Source organism: Capsicum annuum, chromosome 1 (assembly GCF_002878395.1).
Source record: "Capsicum annuum cultivar UCD-10X-F1 chromosome 1, UCD10Xv1.1, whole genome shotgun sequence".
NCBI lineage: Eukaryota > Viridiplantae > Streptophyta > Magnoliopsida > Solanales > Solanaceae > Capsicum > Capsicum annuum.
Window position 1 is genome coordinate 70,280,735 of NC_061111.1, and position 13,057 is coordinate 70,293,791.

At 35.0% G+C, this 13,057-nt stretch overlaps 1 pseudogene; it reads right to left on the reverse strand.

The window, feature by feature from the left end:
* Positions 1–572: 572 nt before the first annotated feature.
* LOC107852097 lies at positions 573–11,969 on the reverse strand (annotated as a pseudogene).
* Positions 11,970–13,057: the final 1,088 nt, after the last annotated feature.

Genomic DNA, 13,057 nt, shown 5'->3' on the forward strand with positions numbered 1-13,057 from the left:
CTAAGGGAAGTTGTTTACCTATTACGGATTGTGAACCAAATACACCCTACATGACCATCTTTCCTGTAAAGACATAACAAGAATGCTTATTTACCTGAACAAAATATAAATTAAAGTTATCCAAAAGGATATGTGCTTGAACCAACTCTTTAACAACATGTGCAGAAGGTTATGAAAATTTCCATGTCAACTCGAGGTGTCATTATTCCTTAAAATTATCACTTATTAGGCTGACAATATAACAACAGTAAAGAAGTTTGATCGAGAAACATGTTTTATATATGTATCTTACAGATTTTTTTATCAAGAAACAACTATATTTATGTGTGAATCTCACCTGAAATTGCACCATGAAGAATGTAGAAAAGTGGATGAAAAGTTGAAAGGACTTATCCAAAAAGATAGCTAATAGAGATTTATATAGAGAGGAGAGGGGAAGGTAAAAAGAATTTAGTATCACTGCTTAGCATTAAAAACCCTCCATACAATAACATACAATATCTCATGTTTTAAAGTCCAAACCAAGAGTATATAAACTGACAAATAAGTTGCAGATTGAAAAGATTTATTATCTAGAAACTGTTAATGCTCTCCTTCAAGTCGACGTACTTTCCAGGGGCTCCTGTGAAAACTTCAGCAATGTGAAAAGGCTGCCTAAGGAACCTTTGGATTTTACGTGCATATGCAACAGTCATCTTATCATATTCAATAAGCTCATCCATACCCAAGATAGCAATAATATCTTGAAGATTCTTGTAGTTTTGAAGAACTTTCTGTAGTCCACGAGCTATATTATAGTGATCTTCTCCCAAAATGTAAGGTGAGAGCATATGGGATGCAGAATCAAGTGGATCGACGGCAGGATAAATACCAAACTCAAAAATTTGGCATAAAAAATGAACAAAAAGACCAAAGTTAAATCAGCTCCATCAACTGGGAAAGTTTATAAAGTTATAGCACCAGATCAAACAATGGCATCATACCTGATGGGACTAGACAGTTGTGGCATCTAAGTAAGAAAAGGTTGTAGCAAGAGTGGGATGTAATAGAACCTTTCTTGGTGGTGGTGATACATTCTTGACGACCTCCAAGATCCGTAACCAAAGTTGGTTGATAACCAACAACAGATAGGATATGACCAAGCAAAGCAGGCACTTCTAAGTTAGCCTATTTCAAAACAAGATGCAGATAGCATTTAGCATCACGGTCAAGATTTATAAATAAGCAAACTCTGCATATGGAATCATAGAGTAAATCCTACCTGAGTAAACCTAAAAATATTGTTAATAAAGAGAAGCACATCCCGCCCCCCAGTATCTCGGAAGTGGTCAGCCATGGTCTAACCTATAAGTCCAAGACGTGCACGAGCACCAGGGGGCTCATTCATTTGACTATATACAAGGGCACACTTACTTTCACCCTGTAATAGTTGAGGTCATAATATGTCAGAAACATTCAGGAAAAGCACTATGAGTTGAAGAGGTAGATCAAATAATTTCGATCAAACTAACTTGCTTCTCGCCAAGCTTGATAACACCACTTTCAATCATTTCTCGGTACAAACCATTACCTTCTTGAGTACGCTCACCAACACCAGCAAAAATAGAGAAATCACTTGTAGAGTCAAGCAACCTAACTAATCAGCTTTCAGTGACTTTTATATGACATTTATAAAGAAGTAAAAAGAAACCATTCCTAACCATGTGTTTTTATGACATTGTTAATCAGTTCCATAATAAGCACAATTTTCCCGACACCAACACCACCAAACATCCCAATTTTTCCTCCTCTTTGGTATGGAGCAAAAAGATCAACAACCTAACCGAAAGCACAAAAATGATAGATTCATCATTACTAAGTCTAATAACAAGCAATAACATGTTTTATATGTGTATCTTACAGATTTATGATCAAGAAACAGCTATATTTTTGTGTGAATCTCACCTGAAATTGTACCATGAAGAATATAGAAAAATGGATGAAAAGGTGAAAGGACTCATCCAAAAGATAGCTAAAATTTTGAAACATGTACCAAAGGAAAATTAAGAAGAGTCTCCTGTTGGCCAAAAAAATTACCAATTCATCCATAATTTAGAACTGAAAGAATGAATCAACATTTATTCATACCTGTTATTTGTGTAGAATGAGCATGAGAAAGAAGAGCGAGCATTTTGGAAAGAAAATTGATATAGCATACCGTTGCTTGTAGTAGTATAGAACAAGCTCTTCTTCTATGAAATATAAACCCAGGTGGGAAAACACTTTTTTTCACACACTCAAAAATATGGTGTTGATAAATCCATCAAAAGATTCATCTTCTTGAAATCCACAAAATAACCTGAACACCACTTCAAAAATCAATATAATTTTTCCTTAATCTATGAACCTAAGTCTAACTATAGAGGAAAAAAAAATGTAAAATCCAATTTAGAAGAATCGGATCTGATCTTCTTCCATTGGAAATTATTGAGGATGGAGAAAAGTGAAATAGTATACAATTGTTTGTGTGGACTGAGTATGAGAAAGATGGATTATTCTAGAACCAGAGGTAGGATATTTTCTAGTGTAAAATTACTTTATTACCCTTGGTCGTCCCTTACTCCCATTTCTATATAGTAGAAAAAACAAATTAAAAATATAATAAAATACTAATGTTCAATCAAAGTTTGAAATATAATCGAGCAATGATCACCTTTTAATACTTTTGTCCTTTTAATTTATTTATCTAATTTTTATTGACATAAATTTTGAAAATAAAAAATATTTTTGAATTTTATGATCTTAAGCTCGTATATAGAATTTACAAAATTATTATTTAATATTATCTTGTGATTTTAAACATGTCATATAAAAATTAGAATTTACGAATTTTTAAAAATAAAATAATACATTCTTTCTACAACATATTAAAAAAATGAACAAACAAAATAAATTAAAATAAAGAAAGTATAAAAATAAAATGAATTTCAATAAGTGAAACTTCAGTACGTTGTGTGGGATGTTGGAGTCTCAAAAACTCCCTACATGTGGACTTTCAACTTTCCACACGTGAAACTCTTTAACACATATGTATTGGCGGAGTTCAAAACTCCCTACATGTGAATTTACAAGGTACGGGTGTCAAATGGACGAATTGGGTTGAGATTGAAAGTATTAAATGAGTTTAATTGTATATTGGGTTGGATCATGATCCGTTTAAATTTACTTTGGATTAAAATGAATAGAAATCGAGAGTCTCAACCCACCCAATTTAACCCGATTAATCTAAAAAATATTAACATATTAATATTTGGAAAAATTATCTAAAAGAACAACTTATGTTTCAAACTACTAAAAATCCCTCCACTTTTAAAATATTACATATATCCCAACATTTACCACTTTTAGTAAAAGTTGAGATACATGTTTAAGACCTCCTATTCATATGTTTTACCTTACCAAAACAAGACCTGTTTCCTTCCTCATTGTACGCAATAATTTCAGTGACAGTTTCAATCCATTTTTTTTCTCTAATTCAAAATTTTGAATTAAATGTAAATTTTTCTCCTAAAATCATATTGAATTTTTTCTAATTTTATTAGACCATTTTTTTCAAAAAGAAATAATTTGCTCTTTTTTTTTAAGTAAGCCAAATTCTGCGCTGCAATTTTCTGGTGCAAATTGCTCTTGCTTCACCTTTGTTTCTGATTTGATTCCATCTTTCTGAATCCTTGCAGTGCCACCCTTTTATGTTAACATTCTAAGTCTCTGCAGCTATGAAGATAATGACAATTCTAGTATTAGCTTTTCTCGCACTTTTCTCCTTATAGTGTGGCGGAGCAAGCAATTCATACAAAAAAAATCCAAAAGATACAAGAATGTCATACGTACGATTTAAACTTGTGATCTAAAGTTACTTTTGAACCCCTTCTTCCATATATACTAAGTCTGTTGTGTGTATTAATACATACAAGGTGTAATAATACACTTAATGGTGTTAAATCTAAGCAAGTACCAGTAACTTCGTTCAGTGGGATCTCTTAATCCACATACACAATTCTGGAATAATGATGTGGTTTACCCCCTTAACTGAGGTTCTAACAGGGTGGAGAGGTGGGGATGAAAGCGTCACCTCAAAATAAAAATTCAAGATCTATGGAGACCGTCAGAGAAATTTCTTGTATCTCATGTTCTCTATTTTTGTTGTTATATGTATCTCTTATTTTTTAAGTTTTAGTGAAATAGGCATATCAAAGATACATGTTAGTAAGCTTAAAGATATATATTATGCACGAGGTTGTTTTGTATGTATCTCACACTATTTTTTGTTTTGATTCAAATATTTATACCAAAGATACATATTCTGTAAATCAACAGATACATTTTAAGCTTTTGTATATCTGGTTCCATGTTCTGTGGATTTATGTATCTCTTGTTATTTCAGATTTGGGTAATTTCAGGCTTAGATACATATTTACACATACATGATACTTTTTCAATATCTTGTATTTGTTGTTATTTGTTTAAATTTTATATGTATCTCTTGCTTTTAAGTTTTAGTGAAATCACCATACTAAAGATACATATTAGTAAGCTTAAAGATACATATAGTGTACGAGGGCTATGTTATATTTATATGTATCTTGCATTATTTTATTTTATTTTCATTCATTTTTTTTAATTCAATTATTTAGCCCTCGTACGTTATATGGTTAATCCAAACGCTGGAATGACGTAACAACACTGATACATTCATTGCAATTACTTCAAATAAAATCAAGAAAAATATAATAAAAAGGTCGTAGGAATCGTTTATAACTGAAAACGAAATATGGAGGAAATTTTATTTAAAAATGTCGAATAACAAACAAATTGCCTATTTTTGTGGGCTTTTATTAAGTTTTACCATTATTAGTTAGGTTAATAGCTAAATTAAAGGAACTTTAGCCGTTACAACCCTTAAATTATGTAAATTAGTTTAATTATTAAATGTATTTGTAGGATGTATCTCACGTTAGGTATATGTATTTTCAACGGCAATATGTTAAAAAATTAAGATGTATTTTATTGTACAAAAAAAATTAACGAGAGATACATATATGTACATTCGTGCACAATATGTATCTTTGACACTACTAATATGTATTTTTGGTATGCTGATATCACTAAAACTAAAACACCAAGAGATACATATATATACACAACCCGGACCAGAGATACAAGATGAAGAAAAAATGTATCTAGTTAGACCAAATATGTATCTCAGCCTAATAAAAATAACAAAAAATAGAATTACGTAAAACAACAATCAATTTTACGTTAAATGCATAATTGAATAAACAAGAGACAAATAACTACTTTTGAAATGTTAAACAAGATATAATTTTTTTTGTTAGATTTTTTTGGCATAAACAAGATACGAATATTTTTTTGTCAGATCAATTACAAGGAATGCTCAATGGCAGACCATGCCATAACTAAAATAACAGTACACTTGCCCTTATAAATTTTCCTCCTAAAATCATATAGAATTTCTTCTAATCTTATGTCACGATCCAAAAACGAGGGTCATGATGGCATTTGTCGTGGCATACCTTGTTAAGTAAGCCTATCACCCAAACTGATACGAAAAGAGAAAAATACAAAAATATCCCAAGGTAAGGCTTCTAGAACGAAATGAATAGTATAAGTAATAATAACAATGCAAGTGAACTTATCCAAAATACCAATCATGCCCAAAACCAGGTGTCAATAGTGTAAGAACTACTAATACAATCCATGAGTCAAATACATCAGAAAAATACCCACAAGGGAATAATATCTGTCTCTGAATACTAATAAAGACATAACTACTATAGAAAGATAGAGGTGAACTTCGGATGCATGAATGTCCAATCGCTACCTTGCAAGCTCTTACGATCGCTCGATTCAAGTAAGCTGAGGCACATTCGAGCTAGGACCTGCACCAAAAGGGCGCAGTAGGCATGGGTACGGTCCACTTATACTCAGTAGGTATCATAGGCCGACCAAGTAGCAAATAAAGCATACAAAATATACACTAAGGGCACGTCACCTGCAATCAGAAAATGTCCCACAATGGTAGCCCACACCACTTGCACTAACAGTTATAATATATCTCACATATATTGGAATATGTCAACAAGATAGAATAAAAGTACGTATTATATCACATATAAGAAGAACAAGGTGAACATGCATATACAAGATCATCAAATAGAAGTAAAAGAAGTTAAGACAATTACATAAAGGGCAAGTCAAAATGGCAATACAACACAATATAAACACAATAAAGTAAGTGCAATGTATATTATGATGATGATGATAATGATGATGATGATGCACGAGGTCATCTTACAACCTCTGGGATCATCGTACAATCCTCGTATACATTTACTGAGGCAATCCTCTCAACTCAGGACCCGTGGGGGTTCGTCAATCCATATACAATCCACATATATCATATCTTCTTTCCGAAACATCCCTTGAAAAGGTGTTATCAGGTGTTTCCAATATTTCTCAGATGTTGCCACGGTGGTACCAATGTTTCATGAATGAGGATGATATGAAGATGTAATGCTCACAACCAATCACAATGAGTATTTTCACAACCAACTACATGATATATTTTCACAACCAACCATATGATATATTTCCACAACCAGCCACAATAATACATTTCCACAACCACGTGAGCCAATATCCATTCATTATTTTTATTTCATCCATGAATTTTCACATCTCGTATGCCACTAAAGCATGAATATAATAACAATACGCCAATGGAACCACATTAAGTATTTTAACAACACAATACAATTATTCAAGGCTATCATTATCATATAGGACCCCACACAGTCACACATATCACATAATATCTCAATTTCGATAATTACATCACATATAGGACCTTACACCGGCACAACACATAGATAAATATTTTTCATGATTAGTTTCCATATTTAACATGCATTTTGTACCATCATTTACTACTCAACCCAATCTGAAAAAGTTAAGTCATAACCTAACTCAAAAGCCGAAATCAATCTGCTACACTTCGAACCCACGACCTTACTTTTCACGAACAATATCAAACTCCTCTAAGAACATAAAATATGAAATTTACGCGTCAAAATAAAATCAACAATACCCATATTGACTACTTTTAGTTCGCGGTCAAAACGGACCCCCCAAACGGGTTTTCGAAAGAGAAGGGCAAAATCGAAATTTTACTTCAAAAACATGTTTCCCATATTTTTAGGAATCTAGAGCTGAAAACTCAAGTTAAATCGAGTAAAAAATGAGGTTGAAATCGAAGAAAAATATTTTTGAGCTTTACCGGATTAAAATCAAGAATTGGAGTTGTTTTGAAGGTTAAATTGATGAAAAACTAGTAATTATAAGATAAAAATATTATTAAAGTGAAAATGGGGTTTAAAATCAATCCCTAAGATTTTTGGGGTTTTGAGAAATTTATCAAAATTACTAAGAAAATGGTGAATTCTTACCTTAAATTCGTAATAAAATCAATAAAATATATGTTAATCTAGCTTTCCAAACTCCCACAAACTTCACTTTTAAACTCCCACATTATTTTAGGGTTTAACCTTCAAGAGGCAAGATGAAAAATGAGCAAAATGAGCTCCAAACTGCTATATATATTGCAGAAAACTGCACAAAAATGCTGTATTTTTTTTAAAGTCCAATCCGGACTTCGACGGGGTGCCCGAAATTCGTTCGGAGTCCGATATATGCAAACAAACTATGCAACTACACTAAATTCGACATTTCGGACGCGTTGGCAAAGTTGTATTTTTGAAAAGATATTGTTTTCAAAAAATTGACCCCCGAAACTCGAAATCATAATTTTTCAAATCGAGGATCGAAATGAGATTTAAAAGCCGTAAAATCACACCAAATATGCTAACACCCTAGAATCAAAATTTTGGATCTTCTGGCAAAGTCAGATTTTCTGTTCAGCGTCGTTTTGACCAAATGTGGGTTCCACACCCATATTTTTAATTTTTTAATTTTTCGACCAATAGGTCGTAATGAGCTTAGGTGTACCGAGACCCGAACCAAAGGTCTACCTAGCCTAAAATCAATATTTCAGAGCTGCTGGCGTAGTTTGTTTGGTAATCTGTCGTACGAATCAAACGGTATCCTCATAAGTCCAAAAATAAGGCTCTTGAAGCCATCAAAAACCACAATATCGCATAAATGATACCAAAATGCATCAAAAATCATGTCAATCACTCCCACACTCCAGAAATACCATAATGCAACTACAGGGAGGAGTAACACAGTCAAATCATATCAAATCACAAATTTCATCAAATTTTTGGATCATTACATCATCCACCACTAAAATTCTAATTCATCCTCGAACTAAGGCAAAAGAAATACCTGAATCAAAAAAGAGCTGGGGATAAAAACTATGCATATCAGAGTCAACCTCCCAAGTAGCCTCATCTACAGGTCGATGTCGCCACTGAACCTTAACCATAGGGATAACTCTAGAGTGCAGCCGTCGAACATCCCTAGCTAAAAAAATAAAGACTAGCTCCTCAACGAAAAACAACCGCTCATCTAACTAAACCGACTCCCAATGAATGACATGAGACTTCTCAGGAATATAGCAACGAAGCATAGAAACATGAAAAACTGGATGAACAATTGATAGATCAGGGGGGGAAGTTAACTTATAAGCCACATCACCAGTAGTTCGAAGAATCTCAAATGGACCAATGTACATGGGGCTCAGCTTTCCCCTCTTGCCAAATCTCATCACACCCTTCATGGGCAAAACTCGAAGGAAAACATGATCTTCAATGCCAAATCTCAAGGCACAAAGTCTACAATCAATATAGCACTTCTGTCTACTTTGAGCAGCTCTAAGTCTATCCAGAATGACCCAGACTCCATCCAACGAATCATGGAGAAAGTTCGCACCTCGAGGTCTCATACGATGCCTACCATACGATGCCTCAAAAGGAGCTATATCAATACAAAAATTATGGCTATTATTATATACAAACTCTGCTAAAGCCAAATACTGCTCCTATTGGCCACCAAAATCCATCACACACGCTCAGAGCATACTCCATAACTTGGATAATCCGCTCTAACTGACTATCAGTCTGGGGTGAAATTCTATGCTAAGATCAACTCGAGTACCCAACTCATCCTAAAAAGCCTTCCAAAAGTGAGATATGAACACATAACCTTGATCTAAAATAATAGACACCGACACACTATGCAGACGAACAATCTTACGAATATAGATACGAGCCAACCTCTTTGTACTGAATGAGATTTAAACCAGAATAAAATGAGCTGACTTGGTCAATCGATCCACGATAACCCAAATATTGTCAGAACCATGAGATGTACGAGGCAAACCAGTCATAAAGTCCATGGTGATCCATTCTCATTTCCACTCGGGAATGGGTAACCTTTGAAGCAATCCACCAGGTTTCATATGCTCGACCTCCACCTGCTAACAACATGGGAAACGAGCCACAAAATATGCCATATCTCGCCTCATACCACCCCACCAGTAGTGTTTCCTTAAATCACGATACATCTTAGTCACACCTAGATGGATAGAATATCTGGAATAATGGGACTCCTCCAAGATCAACCTAATCCAATCACCCACTCCCGACACACAAACTCAGTCTCCAATACACAAAACTCCATCTGAATCAAGTGAGGATTCCTTAGCCTCCCCACTCAACACCTTATCTCGATTTAACCTCAATCCAATATTATCAAACTGATGAGCTTGAATCTGCTCCATTAAAGAAGATCTAGCCTTCACAAATGCCAAAACATGCCCAGGTGTCGAATATCAATCCTAACTATCTGGTTAGATAAAGACTGAACCTCTAAGGCTAAAGGCCTCTCTTGGGTCAAAAGATATGCCAAGCTACCCATGCTAGTCGACTTTCAACTCAAGGCATCCGTAACCACGTTAGCCTTGCCCAGATGGTAGAGAGTAGTCAAGTCATAATCCTTAAGAAACTCAAGCCAACGGTGCTGCCTCATATGAAGATCTCGCTGGGTAAAGAAGTACTGAAAGCTACGATGATCTAAGAAGATCTCACAACCGACTCCATATAAGTAGTGCCTCTACAACTTCAAGGCAAACACAACTGCAAACAACTTCAAATCATACGTAGAATAATTCCTCTCATGAGGCTTCAACTGACGAGATGCATACACAAGAACCTTGCCCTTCTGTATCAATACAATACCTAATCCAACACTGCAAGCATTACAAAACATGGTAAAGCTCATGCCCTTCTTGGACAAAGCCAATATAGGAGCTGAAGTCAATAAGTCCTTGAGCTTTTGGAAGCTCTTTTCACAAACATCAGACTACTGGAAGGAAATCTTCTTCTGAATCAACTTGGTCAATGGAGATACAATGGAAGAGAAACCCTCAACAAAACACCGATAATAACTTGCTAAGCCAATAAAACTTTAAATATTGGTGGGCGAAGTAGGTCTAGCCCAATCACAAATCACGAAAATCTTAGTTAGATCAACCATAATACCTTCCTTAGTCACCACATGACCCAAAAAAGAAACAGGCTCTAACAAAAACTCAAAACTTAGAAAACTTGACATACAAATTCTCATCCCTCAATTTCCAAAGCACAATCCTCAATTGCTCCTCATGCTCAACCTCGTTCTTGGAATACACCAAGAAATCATCTATAAACACAATAACAAAGGATTCGAGATACGGTCGAAACACTGGTTCATCAACTCCATGAACGCTATAGGGGAATTCGTCAACCCAAAAGACGTGACCAAGAACTCATAATGACCATATTGAGTTCGGAAAACCATTTTTAGAATATCCGAAGCTCTAATCCTCAACTGTGATAACCGAACCTCAAATCAATCTTTAAAAATACTACAACACTCGAAGCTGATCAAATAAATCATTGATGCGAGGAAGAGGATACTTATTCTTAACCATCACCTTATTCAACTATCGATAATCAATACACATCCGTGCAGACCCATCAATTTTCTTCAAAAATAAGACAGGCGTACCCCAAGGTGAAATACTAGGTCGGATAAATCCCTTATCCAACAACTCCTACAAAAAATCCTTCAGTTCCTTCAACTCTGCTGGAGCCATCCTATAAAGAGGAATGAAAATAGGTTTGGTTCCCGACTCAAATAAATAATCAAATCAATATCTCATTCTGAAGATATACCAGGCAAGTCTGTAGGGAACATATCCATAAATTCATGGACAACACGAATAAAATCCAAGAACGGAGGCAAAACAACATTGGTGTCACGAATATAGGCCAAGTACGATAAATATCTCCTCTCAATCAATTTACGAGCCTGAACATAAGATATAATCCTCTTAGGACCCGAATGAAGTGTACCCTTACAAGCTATTCTTGGCACACCTAGCGAAACTAAAGTCACAGTTTTATAAAAATAATATAAGACAACATGAAAAGGAGCAACTAATCCATACCTAAAATAACATCAAAATTGACCATATCTAATACATGCAAATCTACCAAAGTCTCACTCCTGACAAAAGTCACAACACAAGATCGATGCGCCCAATCCACCACTAAAGAATCACCCACCGGGGTAGATACATGAATAAGCATAGCAAGAGGCTCTCTAACAGAATCAAACCCTAAAATAAAATACACAGATATATAGGAGAAAGTCAGTCCAGGATCAAATAATACAGATCCAGGTCTGAAATAAACGGGGACGATATCTGTAATCATTAGCAGCCTCTGCCTTTGTTCTGACTGGTGTGACATAGCACTGCCCATGACCACCAACTGGATGAATAGCCCTATGACCATCATCACAGCCTCCACTATCTCTACCTCTCTCGCACCTCTGGTGAAACCTCTACCTTTCACAGCTGAAATAAGAGTAGCTCTAAACATACGGCGGGGACAGTCCTTAGCCATATGGCCAAACTCATCACATATAAAGCAACCTCTAAACTTATCCTGACGACACAACCTCCTGGTGCTTTTTTGAGACTCTCGAGAGGTAGATACATGCATACTCGACTGACCCCTATACTTTAAAATATTTCCCTAAACACTATCATCTGAGTCGTGGATCGCTGAAACATAGGAGGCCAAATAAGTCCAACTGGTCGAGATTCTACCTGTGGGAGTAACATAAATAAGGCTGCACTTTCTGTTCTGAAACACCATACTCTAGTGTCGGCACTAATGGAGAAATAGTACTTGGGGTCTAAGGAGTACCTAAAACTGAAGCAGGTGCAACTGGAGGAATACCATCACCAGACTGTGGATCAAAATAAGATTTAAAAGTCGTAAAATCACACCACATATGCTAACGCCCTAAAATCAACATTTTGAATCTTTTGGCAAAGTCAGATTTTCCATCCGAGGTCGTTACGATCAAATGTGGGTCCCATACTAATATTTTTAATTTTTCAACTTTTTGACCAATAGGTCAAAATGAGCTTAGGTGCACCGGGATCAGAACCAAAGGTTTACCTAGCATAAAAATGATATTTTGGAGCTGCTAACGCAGTCCGTTCGACCATCCATTACACGAATCAAAAGATATCCTCATAGGTCCAAAATATAGCTCTCGAAACCATCAAAAATCACAAATCGCATAAATGTACCAAAATGCATAAAAAATTATGCCAATCACTCCCAAACTCCAGAAATATCATAATGCAACTATGGAGAGGGGTAAACAATCAAATCACATAAAATCATAAATTTTACATATTTCATCAAATTTTTGGGTCATTATATCTTATTTGACCTTTTTTTTTCAAAAGGAAATAATTTGCTCTTTTGTTTTTAGGAATACAAAATTCTGCGCTACAATTTTCTAGTGCAAATTGCTCTTGCTTCACCCCTGTTTCTGATTTTATTCAATCTTTCTAAATCTCTTTTGTGCCACCCTTTTTAGTTAACTTTCTATGTCTCTGCAGCTGTGACCTGTGACGATAATGATAATTCTAAATCTGTGTAATGATCTTGTTCCCCTTCGTTTCGAACAATGG